Source organism: Protopterus annectens, chromosome 8.part0 (assembly GCF_019279795.1).
Source record: "Protopterus annectens isolate FY-2018-M chromosome 8.part0, PAN1.0, whole genome shotgun sequence".
NCBI classification, from domain to species: domain Eukaryota; kingdom Metazoa; phylum Chordata; order Ceratodontiformes; family Protopteridae; genus Protopterus; species Protopterus annectens.
The window spans coordinates 1,365,900,497-1,365,928,093 of record NC_056741.1 but is presented as its reverse complement, the minus strand read 5'-3'; the positions used below and the strand labels follow the sequence as shown (position 1 = coordinate 1,365,928,093).

At 37.1% G+C, this 27,597-nt stretch overlaps 1 long non-coding RNA gene across 1 annotated transcript; it reads right to left on the bottom strand.

The window, feature by feature from the left end:
- On the bottom strand, window positions 1-27,557 carry LOC122808094. The gene is made up of 3 exons (XR_006365787.1): window positions 27,451-27,557; window positions 1,073-1,106; window positions 1-140 (listed from the first exon to the last, which is right to left on the bottom strand). It is a non-coding gene; the product is annotated as an uncharacterized LOC122808094 (long non-coding RNA).
- Window positions 27,558-27,597: the final 40 nt, after the last annotated feature.

Sequence of the window (27,597 nt, the reverse complement as noted above, 5' to 3'; positions counted from 1 at the left end):
TCTCATAAAGGTCATTCTCTGGTGGCATATTCGTGTATTGAATCTCTGTGCTACCACTGTATCTTTGGCCTAAGGAACTCCCAATTTGTCCACTGATGGAAAAAGGTGGGGCCAACTCCACATCCAGAGATTTAAGCTTCCTAAAAAGGGAAAAAAGAGGTTATCAGTAGCAGGCATTTGTGATTTATAACTGTGTTCCTGGGATGCACCACTAAAACAGGTGGACAAAACTGTTTATAATAAAAATAGCATGTCACAGGAACCTGCAAGATTGTCAAATTGTTTAACCAATGCTATACTTCTGCTACACTTCTTTAGTCAAACTGTATCTTTTTTCTATGTCACAAGACTAAGACCAGGATATCCAGATTGCTTTTATTCAGAAATTTATGTCTTTATAACTACCACCTGTCATTCTGCGGCTGGCCTGCTACAAGTCAGTTGGCCATCTGTCACCCACTTCCCTTACAAGTGCTTCTGAACACAGGTCACTAAGTGCACCTCAGACAGATTCTAAGAAAGCTCCATGCTTAGTCCTGAGTCATGCTCCTGCCCTGACAGTTAAGTGCAAATAATTAATAGTTAGACGGGTATCCATTCTGGGACATCAGGACATCCAGCATGGCACATGATAAAAACTGACCGCAAGTAATGCTGACAGTGGATAGGAGACATGCTCAGCTAATCTGCAGCTGAAGCTCCTCTTAGCTTTATCCCACCGGGGTCCCAGTGAGACCTCTTATACCCGTGGCTGCATCAGACATTGAACATGGGTAATCACAAAAGATGCTCAGTCGCAGAAAATCCCATAAATGACAGCTAATGCTGCCACAACAGTTAAAACATGCAACATGCTGCTAAGTGTTACCCCTGCCAAGCACACCTGTATCTGCAGCTGCCCAGTGATGTTTGTTGCCTGTTTGTCTTCACATTCTCCCATATATAATCTGTTGGCAGTATATAAATAGTAGATGAAAACAGAACACTATGCATTACGAAGATTTGCTTCTAAGTAACTGTCCTCCAAGTAAGTTACAAACTGTGACACTAAACCACAAACTTCTGTACTTACCTCATTGTGCTTGCACTTAGACAGAATTTAGACCCTATAATAAATTAAAAAAGGAAATAAAATTACTACCTTTAAAAAGTGTATATGTCTGAAAAAAATTAAAGAAAACTAATGTTCATGCACAGTTAATCTTCTGAATCATACTTATATTGGAGATTTATCTGCTGCTCATTATGTGCTGAGGAAATTTACACAGAATAATGTTCCAAATCCCACAAAGGTACCTGTTAGTACATTTTTTTTTCAGTTTATGATACAGTAGTCTGCTACGAAGTTATGGTGTGTCATTTTGTAAATAACTTTGATGTCATTAGTACTGGGCTTTTATGATGGTAGTCTTAGCTCGACATTATGGTAGATACAAAGAAAGGTGAAAGGTTGACATTAATATGCATTTAAGCTTACAAAGTATTAGATTCAGTATATCATTGTATCTATTTCCTGCTAACATGTAATCATTCTGCTGATTACTTGTTAACAACAATTGAATTAGCTGTCAGCTCAGACCTTGTAAGGTATTTAGAATATGTTTGTTTTTCCTTTCAACCAATGTCACTGCTGTGGTATAGAGAGAGTTGCTTACAAAAGTGAATGTCTTTTGCTATGCGGTCTTAGTAGAAAATTTCAGATTGCTTGACAACGCATCAAAGTATGGCACTGAATCCAAATTATCTAAGGTATCCTGTACTTATGTTTTGAGGAAAGACAAGTAGACAGGTTGCAAAACCCATGAAGTACAATAGTCTGGATTGGTAAGTTTTAAAACCTACATGTATGGTAGCCTGGAATGGTTATGTTCACTAAGATATAAACATATTCACTCAAACCCTTCAAGTGCTGGCCACCATGGTATCAATATAGAAAAAAAAAACAGTAAAGAGCAAGCTGTTTTCCCCAAGTGAGTTTAGTATTTAGTTGTGCATCTCAAAAAACATCAGATACTGTGATGTTCCAGAAAACACATTACAGTACAGTTTGCAGACTGCAGCATACTGTACGTACAAGTTGAACTTAAACTTGCTCTTCCAAACACCTGACTAGGTGATATGTCTCTGATCACATGCCATGCCAGCTAATGCGTTACTGTCAATGCTGAAAAGCCCACATTTAAAGGTTTTACCTGTGTCTTTTCCCTGATCTGTACTTCATTCTACCCATCTGACCAGTTTGCAGTCACTATACTGCCTGACTATCTGTTCTCCCTATCTGAACAATTTGTAGTCACTATACTGCCTGACTATCTCTTCTCCCTATCTGAATGGTTTGCAGTCACTATACTGCCTATCTCTTCTCCCTATCTGAACAGTTTGCAGTCACTATACTGCCTATCTCTTCTCCCTATCTGAACGGTTTGCAGTCACTATACTGCCTATCTCTTCTCCTTGCCTGAACAGTTTGCAGTCACTATTCTATACTGCCTGACTATCTCTTCTCCCTATCTGAATGGTTTGCAGTCACTATACTACCTGACTATCTGTTCTCCCTGTCTGAACGGATTGCAGTCACTGCAGTGAATATATGACTTGCTGCATACCTTTAATCTTCCTCAAGCAGTTTAATACTTGGCAAGTCCCTATCTAAATTTGCAACTTAGGATACAGCCTTGCTTATTATATTATTAAAAGTTTTGGATCTATATACTTTTTTCTATTGTTTTTATTTTAACTACCTTTTCATAAACTGTCTGTTGATCCATTCTATTTTAGTCAAGTCTCTCTATCTCCTGTCCCCAACCTCTTTCTCTCCTAAAGAATTTTCTTTTTGAATATGCCTACATACTCATCTACTCTAGATATCACAATGTCATGGTCTTTAAAACTAACATTGCAATTACCTCATCCTAGGTGCTTAGCTATAGTGTTCTGCATATTTTCAGTACCTGGAGCTTCCTATTATTTGTAGAAGGAAAGAGACCTACTTTTGGACTGTTTTGCCTTGTGCATGTGGGTGAATTGATTGCTCTGTGCTGAGGATGAGGATGGACTCTACCTTTACTCTTTGTGCATGTATATGAATTGATTGCTCTGCCTTGAGGATGAGGGTGGACATACACTTATTCCTTAGGTCTGCCTGTATCCTTGCATTCCACTCCAAAGATGCTGCATCTGAAGCCGATGCAGCCTGCATTAAATCTTCCATTCATTCACTATTGTTCTGGTCAACTTTTGGCAACCTTTTAAGGCTTTGTGCTATATTTCCTTAACTGTCTTGCCCTCAGATGCTCCATCCTTTCTGCTCACCCCTCAGTGGACTTTATTGAATGCAGTGCTTCATATTATACACTATGCTGAGTGTCTATCATATGCTTTGATTAAATTATTTTGCAATCAAGATATGTTTAACTGGCATTTAGTTACAGATTAGTTGTTCACATTTCTTTAGATTACATAGTTAGGAAGTAGTTTTTAGAGCACACAGAAGATTTTGATTGCATTTTGCATTTGCTATGAAGTTCTAACCATGCAGACTTGTATTTATTGTACTGCTCTGTCCTGTGTGCTAGCATCCTTGCTATGAAAATTTTAATTTGGTTGCCAACTCATATTCTCAGCTATTAGATTGTGTGATTAATGTTTTACAGTTTTCTGTGCTTTTGAATTTGTAGCTCAGCAGCCTAACAAGCTTTGCCATTACGTTAGTCTGTGAGCTTCTAGCACTGACATTTTTGTGTTTGTTTGCCATGTGTTCTCATTTGGTTATCCTGAACTACAGTCTTATATAACCTGTTTTATGTATAGTTTGTTTATGCAGTTTTGCCTTCCCTAATTTCTTTTTTATTAATCCTTATTTGCAGTTTTGATGCTGTATTACTTTACTGAATTCATTTATACTTTTACCTAGTTTTGTATGAAGTTTTGCCTTTCCTAATTGAAGTTTTGTCACAGTATTACTTGACTAAATGATTTTGTATTTTTTTTTGTTTTAAACGACTTTGAAGATTTATTGCCTGACATGATTTTTGGAAACAGATGAATTTAACTGGTGTTTCCTTGTGTTCTCTGTATTCATTCTTCCCCCTTTGTTCATTTTATTGTCTCTATAGTCTGTGTAGCACATGTTAAACATGTTAATGCTTTCATCGTCTCCCATGTGCTTTGATATTACCACACTGAATACCCGGACATGAAGTATCCATCTAACTTTTCTGAACCAGTCAGGGTCAGGTGAGTCCCTGCAGAATTTAAAACTTAGGACACTGTTTGCTTGTTTAAAGGTTAGGATCAGTTTATATTGTTTTTAATTTAATAACCTTTTATAAAGTAGTTGCTCCTGTCTGTTGATCATTACATTTTAATCGGGTCTCTCCCTGTCTCGTTTCTTTTAAATGTGCCTACTTATTCACATGCTCCAGCTATCTTGTGAAAGTGTTTACAGTTAGCAGGGCATTTACATCATCTGAGGAGCTCAGGCACAGTTTCTGTATGCTTTCAGCCATACAATCTGTTATTGCCAGGGAATGAGATACTTAGAATTTTGGACTGATCCAGTTGGGCTCACCCTTTTAATCCCATCCGTATCCACTTCCTAGGTTGGCAAATTTATACCCTTCTTAATCCCTCCCACTTCTCATATTACACTCCTAATCAGCAATTAGTAACTTCAGACCCCCCTATCTCCCCTTTCACACTATCTAAGCCACCCTACTCCTTTTCAGTCTGTGTTACCTACCCAGTTTCATAATTTTTACAAAATAACTTTTTAAAACTGTTACCACCCTTTATGCATTCTCTTATAATACTTCCCTTTTAGTTGGAATTTTTCCAGCCCATTCTAAAAAGTTAAAATATCTCAGTGTAATACTTTCCAGCTACCTTTCCAGACTTCATCTCCTGCAATTTCGCCATTTCTAAATATTGATAGCTCTGAATCACAGCCATTCTCTTTATGACAACGGTTTCTTTCTTCACCCATTCATACACAGGCTGTAGCTACACTGCATCACTTTATCTTCCTTTATTTTCCCTTCCCATTACTCACACTAACCATAAATATTTTAACCACTCCTTTGCACGATACTCATCTACATTAGTGAGCTTCAAAATAAGTTGTTTCATTTCCTTTTTTATTCCAGTTCTTGTTATAATTAAACAGCTTTTTCACTAAACAGATATATTCTAATACCTATTTTTTTCATCTCTTCTACTTACATTCATACTTTCTGCTAATCCTTTTCTTTGGACTTGAATTCTCCCAGTCCCTCTAACTATTATACCTCTTCTTATCATCCAGTTTATTAAATCATGTACCTACTACTCTGTTAGGATTAGTAATGGAGTCAAGAGCTGCAGTGCACTCTGTCTGTACCTCGGATAACACAAAAGTAATATGCATCACATAATGAAGTTTATTTTTACTTCTGATGAGTAATAAAATAATCCTTCCTCTGTCTACCGTGCTGCACTGACTCTGTGATATAAGTAAGCACTAAATGTATATAACAACATCCAAGCAGCTCAGATAACTGCCTTCACCTCTCTTCTTCTGCCCACACACCCTCACTTCTCTTCTGACTGCTGTGTGGCAGTTTTACCTCAGAGGACTACCCCTTTCATGGCAGAAAAGGAACTATAGGGAATCTTTTCTTCACCCTACCTACATTTCCAGTGCCTTAAACTAACGCTTCACTCTAACGTCTCTTCCTTTCTAAATCCTCCCCTTGCTCCTTTATTCTTTCATTTCACATACAGTTCTAACATACTCTATTTTCCCGTATCACTTCATCACTGACCTTTATAATCCCCTACTAAGCCTCTGTAACACTATCCATCTTATTCTTAAACACCCTCATCGACGTGTCTTTCTTATTTTCACACTCATACTAATTTCTTCTCTCCATCTTATTAATTTTCCTGACTTACATTACACATTTTCCATCCTTCTTCCTTCCCATCAATAATTTGCTGTTACATATAACTAATCCCTTTCTCTGAACTTTCTCCTACATTCATCACTCACTTCACCAGCATACTTTTTTACACTGACCGGTTTTAGGTGGATTGCCATTCTTCTTAATTCATCTTCCTATCCTTCTACCATCACCCCTTTTCTATCTTATCCTGACATTTACTCTCCTCATTCATGTCTCTCTCTCACTGTCATATACTTTTATCTCAATTTCTCCACGTTATTCAAAGCTCTGTACTGAATATACTATCTGGAGAGACTCAACTTAACCCTGACTCTTTCTCTTTGTACCTCAGTCATACTTTCTTGCATCCACTCTCAAAACAAACTTGTACAGATTGCCGATGTGAATACCAGGAGTATTAATAATAAAACTGAACTGTTTAACTGTTGGATCAGTAATTACTGTGTTAATGTCCTCTTTATCATTAAAATGTGGCTAAAATATGACGATCTTATTCCTCCTTCACTTTCTAACACCTAGTGCATGTTTAGAGGTAACTGCACTGTACTCACTACAGAAGGCAGCAATTTATTTCTTACAAAGACGGAAAAAAACAATAAAATGTGTAAAAGCCCTAATTCTGTGCAGTAAGCCTCAGGTGGATATATCAATGAGTGAGTAACAATAAAACACAGTTTGGGTGAACTAACAGGAAACTTTATTGTTGCTCAGTGAAGTTTGCTGTTGGTTCATTCAAACTGTTTTTATTTTTGTCCTTAAAAGAATGAATCAAAATGTTTCTCTTCTTTTCTGTTCTCAGTCTGTAGAAGATAGTCACCCTAACCGGGGTTGTTAATCTGTTTGGAAATGGACCTAATACTAATCATTGCCTCTGACACCTTCCTCCTCCTGTCATTCATCACATCTGCACTTTTAATGGACTGTTTAGCCGTTTGTACATCTTGTCACAGTTTCCTGCTACTGAGTTACATGAAACCTAACTGGCTTAGCCCTTTGAAATATAAGCTGTGACATGTCTGTCCTCCACAACAATACATAATTTGTCAATCACTCTACATTTCCCCACCCCTTTACTGGCAGCCAATTCCTCTTGGACCTCATTCTCACTAGCATTCCCAACTAAGCTCCTTCATCACCATTCTCCCAAATTGCTTGGGTGTTCACTGCCTTATTCATTCCAAGTGGGAGTTCAGAAAGCCTAAAATGCACCAATTATAACGTCACACTGCTCCTTGCAACCTACAAAGGGCCATAAAGTACTATACTGACTCCATTCACTAAGAAAATCCCAAACATATTTCACTACAAATCTAGGTCACTTACATTCTTTCATGACTATTTTATCCCTAAATAACTTACTTTATCCAACTAAAATACATAAATAAAACAGCAATCAAAGTCTTTGGCTTTCTGTTGATCTTAACAACCAAATGCATATTAGAGACAAACACTAGCTCCTCTGGAAAGTCACTCATGGTTTTCATTATTTTAATCTATTCCACACCTGTATGCATAATGTAAGAATCTATGTTCTACTGCAGTAACAAAGAATCTCTCTTTTTCAAAACAAGAAAGCTCTTTTTGGAAGCAGCCTGAAACCTCCTAGCCTCAATAGTATCTCCTCTTCTTCTGACTCCCCATGCTCTCCTCTATCTGCCAGCTCTCTGATAGTTTATTTTATAATTTCTTTACCCCTTTTCCCTAATTCCTTCTCAGTACCTCCACCTCTAAATGTCCTCACCCACTCAACCTCAACCTCCATCCTCCCCCATAGACTCCTACATTTACCTTTACAGTTCACTTTCAAGCCTATCAATGAAAACTCAGTTTAAAATCTCATTTGCTCTCTTTTTTCAGCCATCCTAATAACTCTGCCCATGACCCTTAATTACTGAAAAGGCAGCTCTGTATATATTTCCAAGTCATTCACCTATATTTTCAATCCCTTCCTACAACCTGGAATCTCAACCCCTAACCAAAAATCAGCCATTATTCTTCTATAATCTAAAGTCAACAACCTACCCCCACCAGAGCACTCCTTTGCTATTACCAGAGTCTGTTCCTTTCTCTCCAATCACCAAAACATTACCAAAGCTCATCTACAAGCAAATACTAGCCAACATAGAACACTTCCCCCCCCCACTAAGGAATAAGTAACATGGTTTCTGTCCTTCTCTTAAAATACCTAAAGCATTATATATGGCAACTGATTTTATTTTGAACAACATGTTTAAAGGCTTATTCATAGGACCTGTTTCTGTATACCTAAAGTGAGCTATTGTTTCAATCAGCCATAAACTATTTCTTAATTAATTGGCTAGATAGATTTCTGTACCAATGCACTAGGTTTATTCTCTAATAAATCTGTGCCCTCCCCACTTCAATTTTTCTAACCTTTACCTCACTTCAGCCAACTGTCCCACAAGAGTCATTCCTATGTCCTGATCTTTATCCACTTTTTATAATTAATCTCTGAGGAATTCCCTTTCTCTTAAAAGTACGCTTTATGTGGATGATCGACTCCCAATTAAATAAATGGTATAATACCTTTGAACTTCAAAATAGCATTTTAAAACAGTTCCTAGGCCTCTTCCACCAGTTAATGAGACACAAACTTTGAGATAATGTTGGCAAACCAAAACTATAATATTTGGTACCAGTCTAAGGCTTGCAAAAGTTCAGGTATTACAACTTTTGGGCCTTGGGTTAAATATCTGGGTATTGTAATAAGCCATTCCCTCTCCTTCTACAAGCCATGAAAAAATCACACTCAACAGAGTTCTTTCCCTTCTCAAATATACTTGCAAATTTCCTACCAAACTTATGCTAACCTAAATCATGTAAATCTATAGCCAAATGTATTCAGATGCCAAAATGAATAAATGCTCTCCCCTACTGGCCCTAAGTTAGCCCTTATGATAGAAATCTGTTCTAAAAAAAGGCTCTAGGCAAAGTTTGACAATTTGTTTACTTAGGTGACCAACACACGTGCCACTGTCTTCTCCTGTCTTTCACTAACTCCCTACCATCACTGAATGCTCCTAGTTCTTATTGCTACCAATGCACACAGACTGAACAACACAGATTTCTGATATCCATGTTCCTACAAATTAGCCAAAAACCTCATACATGCCTTTTTAGGTCTAACTTCCCAGGTAATGTTGTACTACAAATAACGACTTTCACACTAAGGATAACAGAAAAAGCTTTCCCTAAACTATTCCCATCTGGTACTCCATTCCATTTAGTATTCAAAGCTTTTCTAGTCCCCAACTTTTCCAGAAGACTCTTCACACTCTACTATATATCAACATCTTAGCCTACCTTATTACTGCATTCTGTTCTCTGTTTTATATTTTGATTACTTTTATATTGTTACAGCTTCCTGGTCAATATTGTTCAGCCACCACACTGTTTGTTGGGATAACAGCCTGAGCTATGGCTGAAAAGGGTTTTGGACCAAATCTTTTGTGTGTGTGTGTGTGTGTGTGTGTGTGTGTGTGTGTGTGTGTGTGTGTGTGTGTGTGTGTGTGTGTGTGTGTGTGTGTGTGTGTGTGTGTGTGTGTGTGTGTGTGTGTGTGTGTGTGTGTGTGTGTGTGTGTGTGTGTGTGTGTGTGTGTGTGTGTGTGTGTGTGCGTGTGTGTGTGTGTGTGTGTGTGTGTGTGTGTGTGTGTGTGTGTGTGTGTGTGTGTGTGTGTGTGTGTGTGTATGTGCGCACGAATGTGCGTGTGTGTGTGTGTGTGTGTGTGTGTGTGTGTGTGTGTGTGTCTGAAATGTAATTTGGTAGTTTCACCCAGCTTTTTAGTGTGTCATTCAAGGAGGAGACCTGATTTGCTGGAGGTTACAGTATGATAAATGTCTGACAAAATAAATTATTGTCTGCTTGTGTGGCACATTTTCAGCAAAGCTGTTCTGCCACAAACTAAAACTGAAACCTTAAAACCTGGCATTCCTCTAACTTGATCTTCAGGTCCTTGGGATAAAAAGGCATTCCTGAGTCCAGATTGCTGAGGTATTAAAGCAGGCATACCTATTAAGGATATGGAAGAACCAATGCTACCTGTCACCTGATAGAAAGACAGGTTTGTGTCACTTGTTACATGACACAATGCTAAGTGTCTGTCAAATGTTTATCTACTGCATCTCATTATCAGAAGTAGGTGTCAATGTGAGGTGACTTAGCTGGGATATAAAACTTCATTCTAAGACTGTTCTGTGTTACTTTTTATTATTCTTCAGTCCTGCACCTCATCATGTGGTTACAAACTATCATCAACGATTTCCCATCCTTGTGGTTATAAAGCAGGCCCAGGGTATTGTTATCCAAAATGTCTTATGTGACTTCAGCAGAGGTTTCACACAGTTCATGTACTCAGGCATTAAATGCTCTGTTTGCCACATTCTGTGAGAGCACAACCTTGTCGTTCCTGTCTGCTTTGTAAAACTAAAGTCTTCTCAACCTTCTAATACAAACCAGGCTGTTTATATGTCTTTGTTTGATGGAACCTTCTACTTCTCCTATTTGTGTATAAGTCACCAGCTGTTTCTGCTCCTGCTCATGTACCCCCTCTGTCATATTAATATCCTCAGTCAAGTGAGAATTTGTCCTTCATTTACCAGGAACCACATGTTATTTGAAAGCCTAGAGTATCACATCAGCTGTATAGTATCTTCTGTGTGCACAAGTCACTACAACAGGATAGGGGTCTCCTCTTCCCTTCTGAACAGTAGACTGCAGTATCTTCAAAGGTTCACAGGCATGTATGCTTGTTGGTATTTCATAGCATTTGTTCTTCTTTAACATAAGAGACGTGATGCAAGTACAAGGTCTGCTGTCAATCCAGAAACCCCTAAGCACCCTCAGAGTAAAGAGTTGTCAATCCAGATCCCCCTAAGTGCCCTTAGAGTAAAGAGTTGCCAATCCAGATCCCCCTAATTACCCTCAAAGTAAAGAGTTGTCAGTCTGATTTCTCTGACAAGCCACAGTCCTCCACACTCTCATTTTTTACCTAATGCTTGTCATTGCAGAATACAGTTAGAACATACTGCCTGTAAGGACATAATTCTCCTGATATGTGTTATTGAGCATAGGGAAACAAACTAAATCTCAGTGTATAGTGCTTATGGGTTCCTGCACATTTTTTGTAGGTTCTTGAACATTTTTTCATGGCTATTATTTTGCCCCTCTGCCTACTCACCATAAAGCCTCCCCAACTATACCATGCAAATTTATTCTCCTGCCCCAAAGAATTAATCCAGTACAGTATGTGGGCAAAGCCATCCAGAGGGAGCTGTCATACAGGCAGCCATGAAGATTATTTGTGCCTTCCTGGCATCCCACCACTAAAGGAATTGTATGGCCTAACTCCACTCCCTTGGTGGGAGGATGAGCTAACTGCATCACTTCCAGGAGCCACAAAGTTTTCCTCCTACAAGGGCATTCTCCTGTACAATTACTAGTAAAGGCTATGTCCAGGTGGTGGCTTGCAGAGCCAAAAGTCATGCCCGTATGTGCACCGTGATGCTGCCCCTCCGCCAAGGGAATGTGACTGTATGTGCACTCCTCTATCCCACCCTTCCTCCAGCATGAACCTATCCATCCACTTCTGCCAATTCCATCACGTGGATCTAATCAAACTTGGGTCTGCTAAATAATAGTCAGAAATAAAATAAAATAATTGTGATTGTAACATGTTGAACAATCGGAACTTTATTAAAACAAAAACAGGAGTTAAGCACTTGCTCTATTTATCAGAACTTTGTCAGGAAAAACTTCCTGTGAATACCACATCATTTATAAAGATAATTAAACTAATCCCATGACATTAATCTAAAGCATTATATATACAGACATATAAACTGCTCATATAAAAAGTTCATTTTTAAGAATGCTTTGGCATAAAAACTAATAGTAAAAACTATTAAGTTAATAATATAATGTTACCATTGTAAAACATTCTAAAACCCATTCATAAGTAAACATAACACTTTCATTGTTAACTTTATATTATTAATGGAATATTTTAATTTCATTTTTTTGTGCCAAACCCCACCATTAACCTGTCATAACAATTTCATCATTAACAATAACTATTTTATTTTTGATTTGTATTCATATTGACTGTGAAATACGAGTGGTAGTTACAGTCACTGTGATTATGTGTTGTGGGAATTTGCACAGGCTGTACCTAAGTGAGATTTATACACAGTCAATTTAGTCAACCTTAGAAAACCTTATGCAATGAAACTGTAATGAGATGTAAATGAGGAATAGCTTACATTTTTATTTCAAACGTATGTAAATGAAGTATTTTCCTTCTTGTTTGCAGTTCATAGTTGCTTTTTTATGTGTGTCAGATCTGTGTACATACACATTATAAAAGGCAAACTCATGCATTTTCATCTAATTCACAGTCTGTGAAGATGCCAACCTGGTTATTTCTCATTATGAGAAGCTTGTCTAAGCCACACCATCACCTAAGACTCCCAGCAGCACCCACTAGCCAAAAAGGTGCAGGCATAGGCAAAGACTGATAAAACATCAGAGGCCAGCATGTGCAGCTTATAAATACTTTTATTAAAGACTGGATGTCAATAAGGCATATAATGCCGCAAAATGTAACAAATCAAACTGGTTTCGGCTATGTAGCCTTCATCAGTGAAAAAGCATTAGACATCCTGAAAATCTCATTACTATTTATAGATACCATAAACCAATAGTAATATGGTATGGGCCAACCCTGAGGCCAGTTTCCCTTAATAATGAAACAACAAGTGTCATCACCATCTGAATATTACAGTCAAAAAATAATAACATATATATTCTAACCATAAGATAAATGAACAACATAAAAAAATGAACAACATAAAAAAGATCCCTGTGAATAATGTACTAACTTATACACTTGTTAAATGTACACATAAACAGCTATCTAAACAAACTGCTATCAAAACATACAGGAAATATCCACAATATAACACCTTATTACATGCGTCTAGTATGCATCCACACCACACCATCCGCAACATACCAAAGTCTCAATTTTTGAGAATTAAACATATTTGTTCATCCCAGACAGACCTTGGGATACTGAAACAGGATCCACAAAACAGATTTCTAGATAGAGGTTATCACCAATCAGATATAATATCAGCTAGTATGTGGTCTGGCAACCAAGATAGAAGCAAATTATTGGAATATAAGAAACGTCAACCGTTAGGTGTAGAGTCTTCATAAAGGTTTGTCACCACATTTGGTAGGAATCACAATGTGATTAGAAACATTCTTGATTCTAACTGGAATATATTACTACAAATGATCATTTAAGAAATATCTTGGGCCCGAAATGCCAATTTTCATATAGACAGGGCAAGAATTTAAGAGCCATGTTTTCACACTATAAACACAAGGAAAGTGGAGGTGCTATTCACAAACAGTTGACAATATCTGGGGATGAACTTGTGGGAACATTTCCATGTGGTCATTGTGCATCTTGTAATCAAGTTAGTAAATTGAAACAGTTTACTAGTACCAATACAAGCAGGGTCTATGATATTAGAGTTTTTGGTAACTGCAGCAGTACCCGGATTATTTATTTGGCAAAGTGTCAATCCTCAGCATTTTATGTCGGGACAAACATCACGATCACTCAGAATTAGGATGGGTGAACATAAAAGTGACATAAAAAATAAAAAGGAAACCAATGCTTTGTACAGACACACACTTAAACATTATAATGCCAAGTTTATGTTTATAATCATAGACAAAATAACGGGAGACAGAAGTAACCAACAAGGGTGGCACAGTATCTTGAACCACAAAGAAAAATATTGAATTATTCATCTTGGTGCCTTATTTCCCCTTGGGTTGAATGATCACTTATAAACTCAAAATTATCTGATACATAAGATATGATGGTTTGAACATAGCATATGTGTTAACATTGAAATAGACATGAACTTGATAATGTTTTTCATGTTCATGAGACATAATATTCGTTTGGTTTTATAACCATTGATCAGATATATTCAAATTATGTTCATGGTATATATCATTGTGATTAGATAATGTCTTTAAATCATGGATCTGGTAAAGAAATGGGCCATATACAGGCAAGTTATTGCCTTTGTGACTAGTTGTTTTTTATATTTTATTGTATTAGCCATAGTAACATATGGCAATTTTGAATATTCAAAACTATACTGGTCTATATAAGTGGTAATTGGTTTTCAGTCTCTTTTACAACAGTTTGTTTAGATAGCTGTTTATGTGTACATTTAAAAAGTGTATAAATTAGTACATTATTCACAGGGATCTTTTTTATGTTGTTCATTTATCTTATGGTTAGAATATATATGTTATTATTTTTTGACTGTAATATTCAGATGGTGATGACACTCGTTGCTTCATTATTAAGGGAAACCGGCCTTAGGGTTGGACCATACCATATTACTATTGATTGATGGTATCTATAAATAGTAATGAGATTTTCAGGATGTCTAATGCTTTTTCACTGATGAAGGCTACATAGCCGAAACCAGTTTGATTTGTTACATTTTGCGGCATTATATGCCTTATTGACATCCAGTCTTTAATAAAAGTATTTATAAGCTGCGCATGCTGGCCTCTGGTGTTTTATGAGCTTATGGTTTGGCCGAGCATACTCAACTTGCGAAGCATTTGGTTTTTCTATAGACAAAGACTGACTCATAGCTTTGCTGACCAAGAAATCCTTGAGAGATATAGATTGGACAGGAATATTGTTGAAGCTTTAGTAAGTTTGTACTCCAGAGACTGGGAAAATGGATGGTCTTACGATATCCGCGGACAGCATGGAATGCATAGCCATCATTCCAGAGACAAATTGAGGACACATTGGGTATTTCTCAGGCTTCTGCCTTGAGAATATTTCAGCAGTTCCTCAACATACTGTTGACATGTATTGACTAGTTTATTCCTCTGCCATTGTCACCCCAGTACCATGAGTCCCTTCTATGGGATGGCACATTTTCCAGAGGTCCTTGGTGTAACAGATTGCACCCATGTTGCCATTAGGAATCAATCTGGACCATAGAAGGAGAGGTACTGGAACAGGAAGGGTTACCATTCCAACAACTGCCAAGAAGTGAGTGACACACAGGGGTGTATCACCAATGCGTTGGCCCAGCATCCTGGCAGTGCTGTTGGTTCTCTCATTTGGCACACAAGCTCATTCTACTGCCTCTTCCTACATGATAGGATACTCCATGGTCACCTAGTTGGTAAGTGCAAATGTCCCCAGTCACATTAATTTCTGTTGGCATAATTTGGTAAATGTTTTGCTTAGTAGTAAACCCCCTTCTATTGTTATGTCTCCCCTTTTTATCTTTTGCAGGAGATGCAGACTACCCACTTGATCCCTGGATGATGACACCAGTCCATAACCATAAGGGAGATGGTATGGAATGCTTCAATACATTACTGACCCAGACACAGATGATCACTGAGTGAGTGTTGGGCCTGCTGTAGTCCCATGTGCAATGTTTACCACATGCTGCATTCTACACAACATGATTATGCATTGGTCTGGTGCTCAACTGCCCCCTGATGGCAGTGCAGCTCCCACTATTGTTCTTTGCACAGTGATAGTGGCCATCTAACAGCAGCAACACTGGATCCCACACATCAGGTTCATTGTACATGGCAGCAAAACAAAGAGGCAGTGTTTAATCCCCCATTGTGGCCTTGACATGAAGTTAGTTGTACCTTCACTGTAATATCACATACATTACACTTGATGCCTGCAGTGTTAGCTGTGGGCTATACTCTGCAGCACAGTGCATGACCTACTATTATTGTACATCAGAGAGGTTCATTATGAAGAGTCCTGTCTCCCTTCTCTTGTGCTACATTACTGGTAGTTGTAACACTACCCTGAGAATCACATGGTATGCAGCCTACGTGGAGCTCACCTGTGTGGACACTCCTCAGTCTACATCCAGCTGCGCTTCCTGTGTGAGTCTAGTCTTTACTAATTTGCACTTGGAAATGGACGTGGATACTGTGTGTGCCAGCACAATGCACATGATGAACACCATGGTATTGTCCCTGGCATTCACCATTCTCATTTACTGATAAAAATTCTTCACATATATACTGCTGTATTCTAACTCTCTCTACCTGACTATTTGTTTCAGTAGCTTGACACTGAGCAATGTTACAGCCCATCTGCTACTGGGCAGCTATGACCTTGGGTGTCTTCAGAGCTAGCTGTGACATATGGTTTTGCCTGGCACCCCTTTGCACAGATGTCAAAATGGTAGCATCTTCCTGAATGTGCTCTTTTTGTTCACAAGAGACTGGTGTTGATCTACATGGTGCCCCCCTTCAGGCTGCAATGTTATGCCATCATCCTCTTCCCTTTTCCAGCCTTATAAAGACCCAGTCACAGTGTCTACTTAAGGACACCCATATATTCAGTACATAAGACCATATATCACGGTGTCCACTTAAGGAAACCCATATATTCAATACGTAACACCATACATCTTTTTTAAAATTTACTTCTACACAACAGCACCAAGTTTCACTTTCCTTAATGTGTATTGGTCATGTTTTGAAGCATATGCATGTAACAAACTTTTAGAGTTGTATATAACCTCGTTCATATACAACATCAAATTATGCATTTTTTTGATACAAAAAGTATATTGTCTTTCCATTTTATTTTATTGGTAAGGAAATCCCTCAGAATATTTTTGTCAGAGCTGAAACACCCTGCCATGGCATCATGAAAGACTGAACCCACAGTGTCTCATTAAATAAATGAATGCACCGACTATGATATTTCCATGTTAAATGCATCAGTAGTAGATTTTTACTTCTTATAAAGACAAATTATCAATTAATTCTTGCAAACTGAACACCTCACGCTAAAAATTACCCACTGATGATGTAATAGTCACACCACAATGTAAATAAGAAGCTGCTCCCCTAAAGAGGAAATATTTTTGTTTACTCATAATGCTTTGCAAGTTGTATTTAAATCATCGGCCAGTACCTACTGTGGAGTCATACTGTGGGTGTGGTTATACAAAAATTGAGTAAACAGTGAAACTAAAACATCAAACAGCATGCTATTTTTTTTTTTTTTTTGCAAAACTACTTCCACCTTTATCATGAGGTGAATAATGGGAAATTAAATTAATTATAAAACAAAGATGCTTCCAAACATTACCAATACACTTTAATTTAATTGAGCTCCAACAACATATGTGGGCTTGACCCTCTTGATTCTCAAAATAGCCAAAAGTAATTGTGACTTTACATTCAAACGGTCACAATAGCATATACATACACTCTAGTTTTAATTCATTTTATGACATTACTATGACGATTCAAACACTTGTGGGCATGTCAGTTTACTTTCATGTAGCACTGAGCATATTTGCATAAAGCATAACAAGTTCTGCACTATTTGGCCTAGCCACATACTCACCCTTTGCTTTTTCTTAGGCCATAGTCTGGGCTTTATTTCTCTACTGGAGCTAGTTCCTTAGGTTTTATAAAATGCTTGTTTTTCACTGTGGTACCTTAATGAGACAGAATCAAATAGCATATTTCTATATATTGTTATATTCATCTTAAAATGGATAAAATCTAGTCTGTCCACTAGTACAAAGACCAATTATGTATATACACTATCCATGCTCTCAGCTCAGGGCCAAGTGTCAAGAATCACACAGCTGGTAGGGCAGGAAAGTATCAAGTATCAATAGACTGATGGGTTTGTTTTACCTCTCAGGTGTTGGGTGGGTCTAGTGCATAAAGGGCCTTCAGGAAGGATCTGTGTGTCAACTGAAAGGCATTCTGAGAGTACATACAGGAGCATGTGTTGCTACATATTCAAACTTAGGAAAGTAACAGAAAGCCTGAATGAGGGACCCTTCAGCCAACCACTAACTATCCTCTTTATTTCACACAAAAAATGAAATCAACCCCTGCCTGATCCCAATGCTTCACAATGCAATGTTGCTAGACCCCAGTAAGAAAGCCCCAACCACAAAATTAAGCTGAGAATAATCAGCTGATGGAACAGTGGGTTATGATACCAAAGTATACAGAATATAGGAACTATATTAGTGCTAGACATCTGGACACCACAAGAATTGAAATGATACCATACATGCTTGCAGAAAACGGTTTTGATGATAAGTGGATGGAGTTCAGGTTTGCTTAAGTAAAAAAAAACATCAATCTGCTTTCCAGGATTTGAAAGTATCAGGCCTTGGTCTCTGACTGTATCTGAGTATGTCTGAGGGTTAAAAAGAATACTGTTGAATTAGTGATATTTAGTGTTTTAGGGAGAACATTTTGTAGATCATGTAAATAGTTTTAGATAGTTTAGGTATTTTGTATAACAACATTTAGTTGAGATTTAAATAGGATTTATTTAATTATCTGTCTGTTTGTAAGTTGGTGAGTTGGCTGGTACATAACCCTTTTCAGCCAAAAGGCTGAGAAGAAATCATCGATGAACAGTAAATATATGTATGTGTGTGTGTGTGTGTGTGTGTGTGTGTGTGTGTGTGTGTGTGTGTGTGTGTGTGTGTGTGTATATATATCTATGTGTGTGTGTGTGTATGTGTGGGGGTGTGTGTGTGTGTGTGTGTGTGTATGTGTGTGTGTGTGTGTGTGTGTGTGTGTGTGTATGTATATATATATATATATATATATATCTATATATATATATATATATATATATATATATATATATGGGTCTACTTCACTTAGTTGACATCCTGCATAACCGAAACACAAAACACTGAGCCGACAACACTGACATTGCACAACACCAACACTGCACATACCTGACACACACAATACCAACACATCAAAACCCTGACACACCTCCTTATAACATACACACAGCAACACACACAAACAACATGCACAAGAAAAAACACAACACTCAACATAAAACTACCTAGTTCCCCTCACTCACACCCTGCCCACCATCTACATTAAACTAAACCCTTACCACAAAAACAAAACAAACACTACAAATAAAAAATCTAAAATACTTACCTTCACATTTCACATTCTCACAGGGGGGCTGTGCCCCCCTGCACAACACATTGGGGGATTTGCCCAACATATCCCCCATAACTTAAATATACAGAGATCACACTACAACGCCCACAAGTCAGCATTCTGACGTGTCAGTCATCTAACACGTCGTGCCTTTCGGCTCGGTGTTTCGTGTGTCGGTCTACTGAGATTTTGGTAATCTCAAATAGACCCATATCTATATACACCTTGAGCTATGAAGCAGAAACAGTATGCTCACATGCAGGTGATTATGAACAGCAGAGACAACTTAAAAGTAATACAAATTATTTTGGTAAATACTGATAATATATGCAGAGTAAGACAAAACATTGAAAACAGAAAGAGTTATAAAATATTGGGATTCAGCTTTGTACAAGTTTTAACCAAGTTTTATGCACTCCACAGAATCAACATTAGTAAGCAATCATCAAAGACAAAGATGAATGGGTGAAATAAATATAACATTTAACTAAAATAAACTTGTATGTAAGTTTCCACCACAAAAGCAATAAACCGAACTAACAAAACAAAATAAAGTAAAAAAGTCGGAAAGATGATCAAGCAAAATATTTATTCATAAACATTTCCAACACAGAATAAAAAGTCAATAATCCACAAAGTCACTGAAAAAATCAAATAGTGCAAGGTTCTTCTCGGAGATAAGCCCACGCAATAGCTCCTACAAAGGCTATATAAGCGCTTTCATTCCTTTATTCATTCATAAAAAACAGAACTTCATTAGATACAAATCATACATCATTTCCTACTCCTTTTATACACCATAAAAAATATTAAATAAATATGGATAAATAAATAAATAAATATTATATAAATATGGAAACAAACAGATAAATGTATAGAGTTAGTCTTTTTGACAATAAAAAGTTAGAATAGTATCCATTGGGGAGTTGTTATTGTTAATACGAAGGTGACAGCGGGGATTGTGAGAATACATATAAGTATAAAAGTGTGTTTTTTGCTTCAGATGAAAGGGTATGTGTATTATTTAGAATGTTTTTTTTAGAATGTCTTTTTAGACTATAGTATATATGGAATGAATAATGTACTAATTTTTAAATGAAAGTTTTTAAATCAAATGAAATGCTTACTCACATGATTTTTTATGGTGTATAAAAGGAGTAGGAAACGATGTATGATTTATATCTGATGAAGTTCTGTTTTTTATGAATGAATAAAGGAATGAAAGTGCTTATACAGCCTTTCTAGGAGCTATTGTGTCGGCTTATTTCCGAGAAGAACCTTGCACTATTTGATTTTTTTCAGTGACTTTGTGGATTATTGAATTTTTATTCTGTGTTGGAGATATTTGTGTGGTGCAGGATTCGGATCAGTTAAGTCAGTTTACAAAGAAAATGCATTCAGTTTCCCCGCTGTATACTGTGGAGTATAGGTGCTAGATTTAAGATGGATAGTACAGAAAGTGATGAACCAGTGACTTTAACACAGCTATTAGCATTGATTACTGAAACGAATGCTAAAGTGGATGTGGTCTGCTCTAATATGAAGGAAATGACTAGTTTTAAAGGTGATTCTATGGCGACAACTGAAAAAGCTGGCTTGGTGGTTAAAAGGGCCAGTGGAAGTGGTGCATCCTATTCGAGGGCTTTGGTTGAGGAGGAGGAAAACATTGGTGCTAAAGAGATGTGTAGGAGGAGGCAAGTGGTCCTGAATACTCCTCCTGTACCCCCCCCCAATGAACAACGAAGACTTTATGAATTGGTTAGAGAGCCGAAACCAATGAGTAGTTTCCAAGGGGAAGCGATGAATGTACCAGGCCCACTAAATGACCTAAGGCAGAAAATTTATAAACTCAAGAAAACCCTTAAAAAGTTTAGGGGCATACAACTGGACATTGTCTTTTTTGAAGACTGTTTAAAAGTACAATGAGTACCAAAAGGTCTACGAATGTGGAATTTTCCAAACAACTTGGACAGTGGGTCGGTTTTACACCACAAGCTTCTGGAACCCTTTGACCGCATGGGGATGGAGTATATGCATTTGTTGATTCGAGAAAATCAATGTCAGCTGGCAAAGCTGAAAGAGGAAATCATTAAGTTACAGCAGGATGTAATTGAACATGAGGTGTTTGCAGCAAACAAAGGTCTGTATCGCAGTATTTTTCCACAGGTGGAACAGCATGAGAAGGTGGTTAAGATAAGGAAAGATAAAAAATTAAAAAGAGATGAAGAGGCGTACCCAGCTCCAAGGGTTAACATTCAACCGAGGGTTTCATTCGTGGAATCGGAGGGGTTACCAATGGATGAAACCTGCAATCAGGAGGAGGAAGAAAGGGAAGTATTTAGAGACCTTAAGACCAATTCTAATAACGGACAGGATTTTCAACAACTTCCGTGATGTTCAGCGAGGCTGAAAAGCAAAAACAGACAATGGATTCCAAAGAACAAGGGACAAAATCATGGGGAGTATCGAAATGCTTAATCACATGATTTTTTATGGTGTTTAAAAAGAGCAGGGAATGATGTATGATTTGTATCTGATGAAGTTCCATTTTTTATGAATGAATAAAGGAATGAAAGTGCTCATACAGCCTTTCTAGGAGCTATTGTGTGGGCTTATTTCCGAGAAGAACCTTGCACTATTTGATTTTTTCAGTGACTTTATTCATAAACATTAAACAAGCACTTTCTTCTTGTAAAATAAGACTTCATCAGACTCTGTTTAATGTTTATGAATAAATTATTCGCTTGATTCTCTTTCCGTCTTTTTTACTTTATTTTTTATGTAAATTTAAAAGATTGACAATATTGCATAATCTATAAAAGAAATAAAGCCAGAGATAGCAAACCAAGTACCGACGCTGAATATAGCAATAAGTCCAGCATATAAACAGTCTATGCATATTCACCAGGCACAGTCTCCAGTAATCCAGCAAGTAAAATATTTATTCAAAATGAATGAGTTAAAACAGGTTAGCGCTTTCACCGATGTGGCTTCTTCAGACCATCTCATTAAATTAATTTACAAACAGTTTATATACACCATTTAAGCGGGAAAACCATTCAGTCTTAAAGGTATACTACAAAAGAACAATAAAAACTTAATAAAATTTATTTAAACATGTATATAATCATTACTATACTTACTATAAATACTGCACATATTATAAATACTTAAAATAGTCAGTTCAATTCATCTATGTAGTTTTTTTATTCTCAAAAATGGTTTTACTGAAACCATACCATTCAGACCAGGTGGGGTATCAGACCTCAATCTAATAATCCAATTTGCTTCCCTTGTTTCAGTATAGGTCCTAATGTCCCCCCCTCTCGGTCCTGGTGTAATCTGCTCAACTATTAAAAATTTAAAAGCATGTTTGTTCCCTCTATCCTTAACAAGCCTCCCCAAAGCATTCGCTTTCAAACCAATCCTGATGTTATAAACATGTTCACGTATTCTGTCCCTCAACATCCTATTTGTTTTACCAATATAGAATGCATCGCATTCCATACAGAAGGCTAAATAAACAACATTGGATGTTAGGCAAGTCCCTCTTACTTTAAATTCATATTCTCTTAGGGTTGTTGGATGTATAAATATATTATCTGTAGCAATATAATTACAAAATTGCATTTATTGCACTTCATTATTCCATACACTTCTATATTATCACCACTCCCTTGTTGTCTAGGATAACATAATAATCTTTTTAAGTTCTTCTTGTTTCTATAGATGAACTTGGGTGCTTCACCAACAATACCTTTAGGTGTGTGATCTACAGTTAAAACATCCCAATATCCTCTAATAATATCCTTTATGTTCCCTACATCACTAGTGTAGAATATAGAGCATGCCATCCCTCTATCAGTTATCCATCCATTACTTCCTATTAATGTCTCCTGAACCATACTTTCCTCACGTGCATACATGTCACTAAAGTAGGGTGCGGCTCTATTCTCTCTGAATGTAGTCATATCTAGAAATCCTTTGGAAATTTCATTGACAGAGTAGCCCCTGGATAAGAACCTATCTCCTAGGTCACTAAGTTCTTGTTCATACCCTGTCACAGTAGGGTTATATCTAGAAATTCGCATTGCTTGTCCTTTCACTATATTTTGATAGACATATCCTGGATGCATGCTTGTCCTGTGTAATAGGGAATTCTTATGACATTTCTTCCTATATACCCCCGTATTTATCATTCCATTGGATAGCCTTTCTACATAAACGCCTAGGAATGGTAACTTAGTTCCTGACGACTCATATGTGAACTTAAGATATTCATTACTGGAATTCATTTCATCTACAAATAAACTCAGTTCACTAGATGTACCCATCCAAATCAGGAACAAGTCGTCCACGAAACGTCTATAAAATTTTACATATTTCTTATACAATTTCCTATTAAACAATTGGACATGTTCCCATTCAGCCATATATAGATTGGCGTAGCTATTGGCACAAGAAGTGCCCATAGCTACGCCATCCTTCTGTAGATAGAATTCACCCTCAAAGTAAAAAACATTGGATTCCAATATCATCTCCAAAAAGAACATTAATATCTCAATCTTACTATTTATCATCTGTGAATTACGTTTCAAATAGTCACTCAACATTATTATGCCCTCTGTATTAGGAATCACAGTAAAGAGGGATTGCACATCTAAGGTAACAAAGATGTACTCAGTTGTTATTGGTACATTCCCCATAAACTCATTCAAATCTAGTAAAAACTGTTTGGTATCTCTTAGAATGTAGACATTCTTCTCCACTAATGGTCTAAGTTGATTTTCTACATAAATGGACAGTGGCTCTGTTGACCACCCTCTACCGGCCACAATAGGTCTAAACGGGGGGTTTTCCATATTTTTATGAATTTTGGGGAGTCCATGAAGAATTGGTATCAGGGGACATTCTATGCACATATATTCATATAATTCTAAATCAATAATATTAGCTTTATATAAATCTTCTAGATTATGTTGGATCCTATAAACAATGATCTTAATCATACTTTGTTCTATATGCATGTAATATTTATCATCAGATAGCATAGTTCTCATCCCATTGACATATTGTTCCTTATCCATCAATACTACCCCACCCCCCTTATCTGCTGGTCTGATGGCCAGTGACTGGTCATTCATTAAGTTCTTCAATGATACCCTCTGATTATAAGACAGGTTATATCTATTCCTAGTTGTCTTTCTGATGTCACTCTCATGCATCCTAGATAACTCATTCTCAACCAGTTTGCTATATGCAGCCAATAGGGGATGTAAAGGTGGTGTGAATACACTTGGTTTTCTAAACTCCTTTCTCGGTTGAGAGCTTTGGCCATTGAAAAAAATCTTTAATGATAGATTTCGAACAAAAAGTTTAAAATCCCTTACGGTTTCTTCATACCTGCTGGCATTGGTAGGAATAAAGGAAAGACCTTTATTCAACACTATTATTTCGTCTATTGTCAATACATGTTTGGAGATATTAAAAATTAATTGTTCATCCTCCCTTCCCACATCTTTTTTATGTTGTGATTGGTGTATCTCTCTGCAGAGTGCTTTCTTTTCTGCCTTCCCCTGCTTATTGAACGCATCCTTCCCTCTTGTCTCTCTACTCTGATGGGGAAAGGGTGTGCCATATCAAAATTATGAACTTCTCTTGGGCCGCTATCGACTATCACATTATTCTTATTTTTAACACTCTGTGATGTGTACCCTTCATTAGTCTTCCTGCGGACTACTACTACATCAACATTTTCATTAACATTATTAGCTTCTTGTAAACTGTTGCTCTTATTAATTTCATTGCTGTTCACAGGTTGGATAGGTATAATTTCATTCATCATATCTTCATTAACTATGCAGCCATTCCTACTGCCATCCATGCTATTTATTACAGTTATTCCTTCAGTGTGCTTATCTATTCTGGTCTTACTGTTCGTATGACCACTATCTATAACCCTATTCTCTGTTGCTAAATCACTACTATTCATTGTTACAGATACATCACATACAGTAGGTTTATTAATAGCAGAATTGTCTCTATTAAAATGTCCCAAGGAAGTAGCAGTGCTTCTTCCTTCATATCTCGGCCAAGTAAAGATATTCCCTTTATAAAAATCGTTGATGTCTCTTTTTAACTTGGATCTTTTCTGATCCAAGAGGCGTTTCTCATATTGGGAAACGTTATCTAATAGTCTGTTAAAATGTTCATTTAAAAACTTATCAGGAAAGCGTTCAAACAGATCATGTTGTTGTCTAACGACATCAGCTTTCAAAGATTCATCAAGTGGTTTGAAAAAATCATTCAGCAGCTCCATATAACTGAGGCTTACCTGAATGTTCAGTCTTTGCCACTTATAAAGGAGCTTCGGGTATAGGGTACCGGTCGTCGGCATTTTCAAAACCCTCAACCCTCTCGGTATGATTTTACGCTGCAAGCAGACATCAAAATGCTGTCTCTGCGTCTGCATGCATTTGAGTTTTAACAGGTCTCCTTCTAAATGTTCCAATGAACTTCTCATTCCTTCACGATCGATAAATTCGACGCTTCCTTCTTCTTGTTCATCTAACTCAGCATGATACAGTGTAAGAGGGTTAAACGTAGAGGAAATCATCTCCTTGAATTTCTCCGCGGTTGGACGCACCGGATCTCTCGTCATCTCAGCTTGTCTGATAGTGTACGGAAGCTCAATAGCTACAGCAGCTTCCCTATTACACAGGACAAGCATGCACCCAGGATATGTCTATCAAAATATAGTGAAAGGACAAGCAATGCAAATTTCTAGATATAACCCTACTGTGACAGGGTATGAACAAGAACTTAGTGACCTAGGAGATAGGTTCTTATCCAGGGGCTACTCTGTCAATGAAATTTCCAAAGGATTTCTAGATATGACTACATTCAGAGAGAATAGAGCCGCACCCTACTTTAGTGACATGTATGCACGTGAGGAAAGTATGGTTCAGGAGACATTAATAGGAAGTAATGGAAGGATAACTGATAGAGGGATGGCATGCTCTATATTCTACACTAGTGATGTAGGGAACATAAAGGATATTATTAGAGGATATTGGGATGTTTTAACTGTAGATCACACACTTAAAGGTATTGTTGGTGAAGCACCCAAGTTCATCTATAGAAACAAGAAGAACTTAAAAAGATTATTATGTTATCCTAGAGAACAAACGAGTGGTGATAATATAGAAGTGTATGGAATAATGAAGTGCAATAAATGCAATTTTTGTAATTATATTGCTACAGATAATATATTTATACATCCAACAACCCTAAGAGAATATGAATTTAAAGTAAGAGGGACTTGCCTAACATCCAATGTTGTTTATTTAGCCTTCTGTATGGAATGCGATGCATTCTATATTGGTAAAACAAATAGGATGTTGAGGGACAGAATACGTGAACATGTTTATAACATCAGGATTGGTTTGAAAACGAATGCTTTGGCGAGACATGTTAAGGATAGAGGGGACAAACATGCTTTTAAATTTTTAATAGTTGAGCAGATTACACCAGGACCGAGAGGGGGGGACATTAGGACCTATACTGAAACAAGGGAAGCAAATTGGATTATTAGATTGAGGTCTGATACCCCACCTGGTCTGAATGGTATGGTTTCAGTAAAACCATTTTTGAGAATAAAAAAACTACATAGATGAATTGAACTGACTATTTTAAGTATTTATAATATGTGCAGTATTTAGAGTAAGTATAGTAATGATTATATACATGTTTAAATACATTTTATTAAGTTTTTATTGTTCTTTTGTAGTATACCTTTAAGACTGAATGGTTTTCCCGCTTAAATGGTGTATATAAACTGTTTGTAAATTAATTTAATGAGAAGGTCTGAAGAAGCCACATCGGTGAAAGCGCTAACCTGTTTTAACTCATTCGTTTTGAATAAATATTTTACTTGCTGGATTACTGGAGACTGTGCCTGGTGAATACGCATAGACTGTTTATATGCTGGACTTATTGCTATATTCAGCGTCGGTACTTGGTTTGCTATCTCTGGCTTTATTTCTTTTATTGACTGTTTGGGTTTTGAACAGAGAAGCATTTGCCCCGTTGAGGCACTCATTGGATTATTTTCACATTGCATAATCTATGTTTGATGACATGTTGAATTTGTTTTACTGTAGTTTGATCTCAACTGATAAAAGTTGGGTAAAAGATTCATAAAAATAAGGATATCGGCACCTTCTATTATTCTAACATTTTTATAGAGCACTCCTAAAATGCTTAATGTCAATTACTTCACTTTCCTGTTACATCTTGAGGGCAACAGTTACCCTCCCACTAGAAGGCACTATTACGTGCCTGATTCCACATAACTGAATACTAGAGTAAATAATATATTCAACGTTAAAATTACAGTTGTGATATTAACCAACACCTCTGATTTTATTCACGCACCTTTGCAACATGGCCCATACTTCCAGCACACAAAGATGATGACGAGGATGAGGAAGATCCCTGATAGGACTCCCCCCACAATACCTCCAATTACATCTGCAGATGTACCTGGGAAGCAAATGATAAACAGTGTGTCAGAGACAGTAC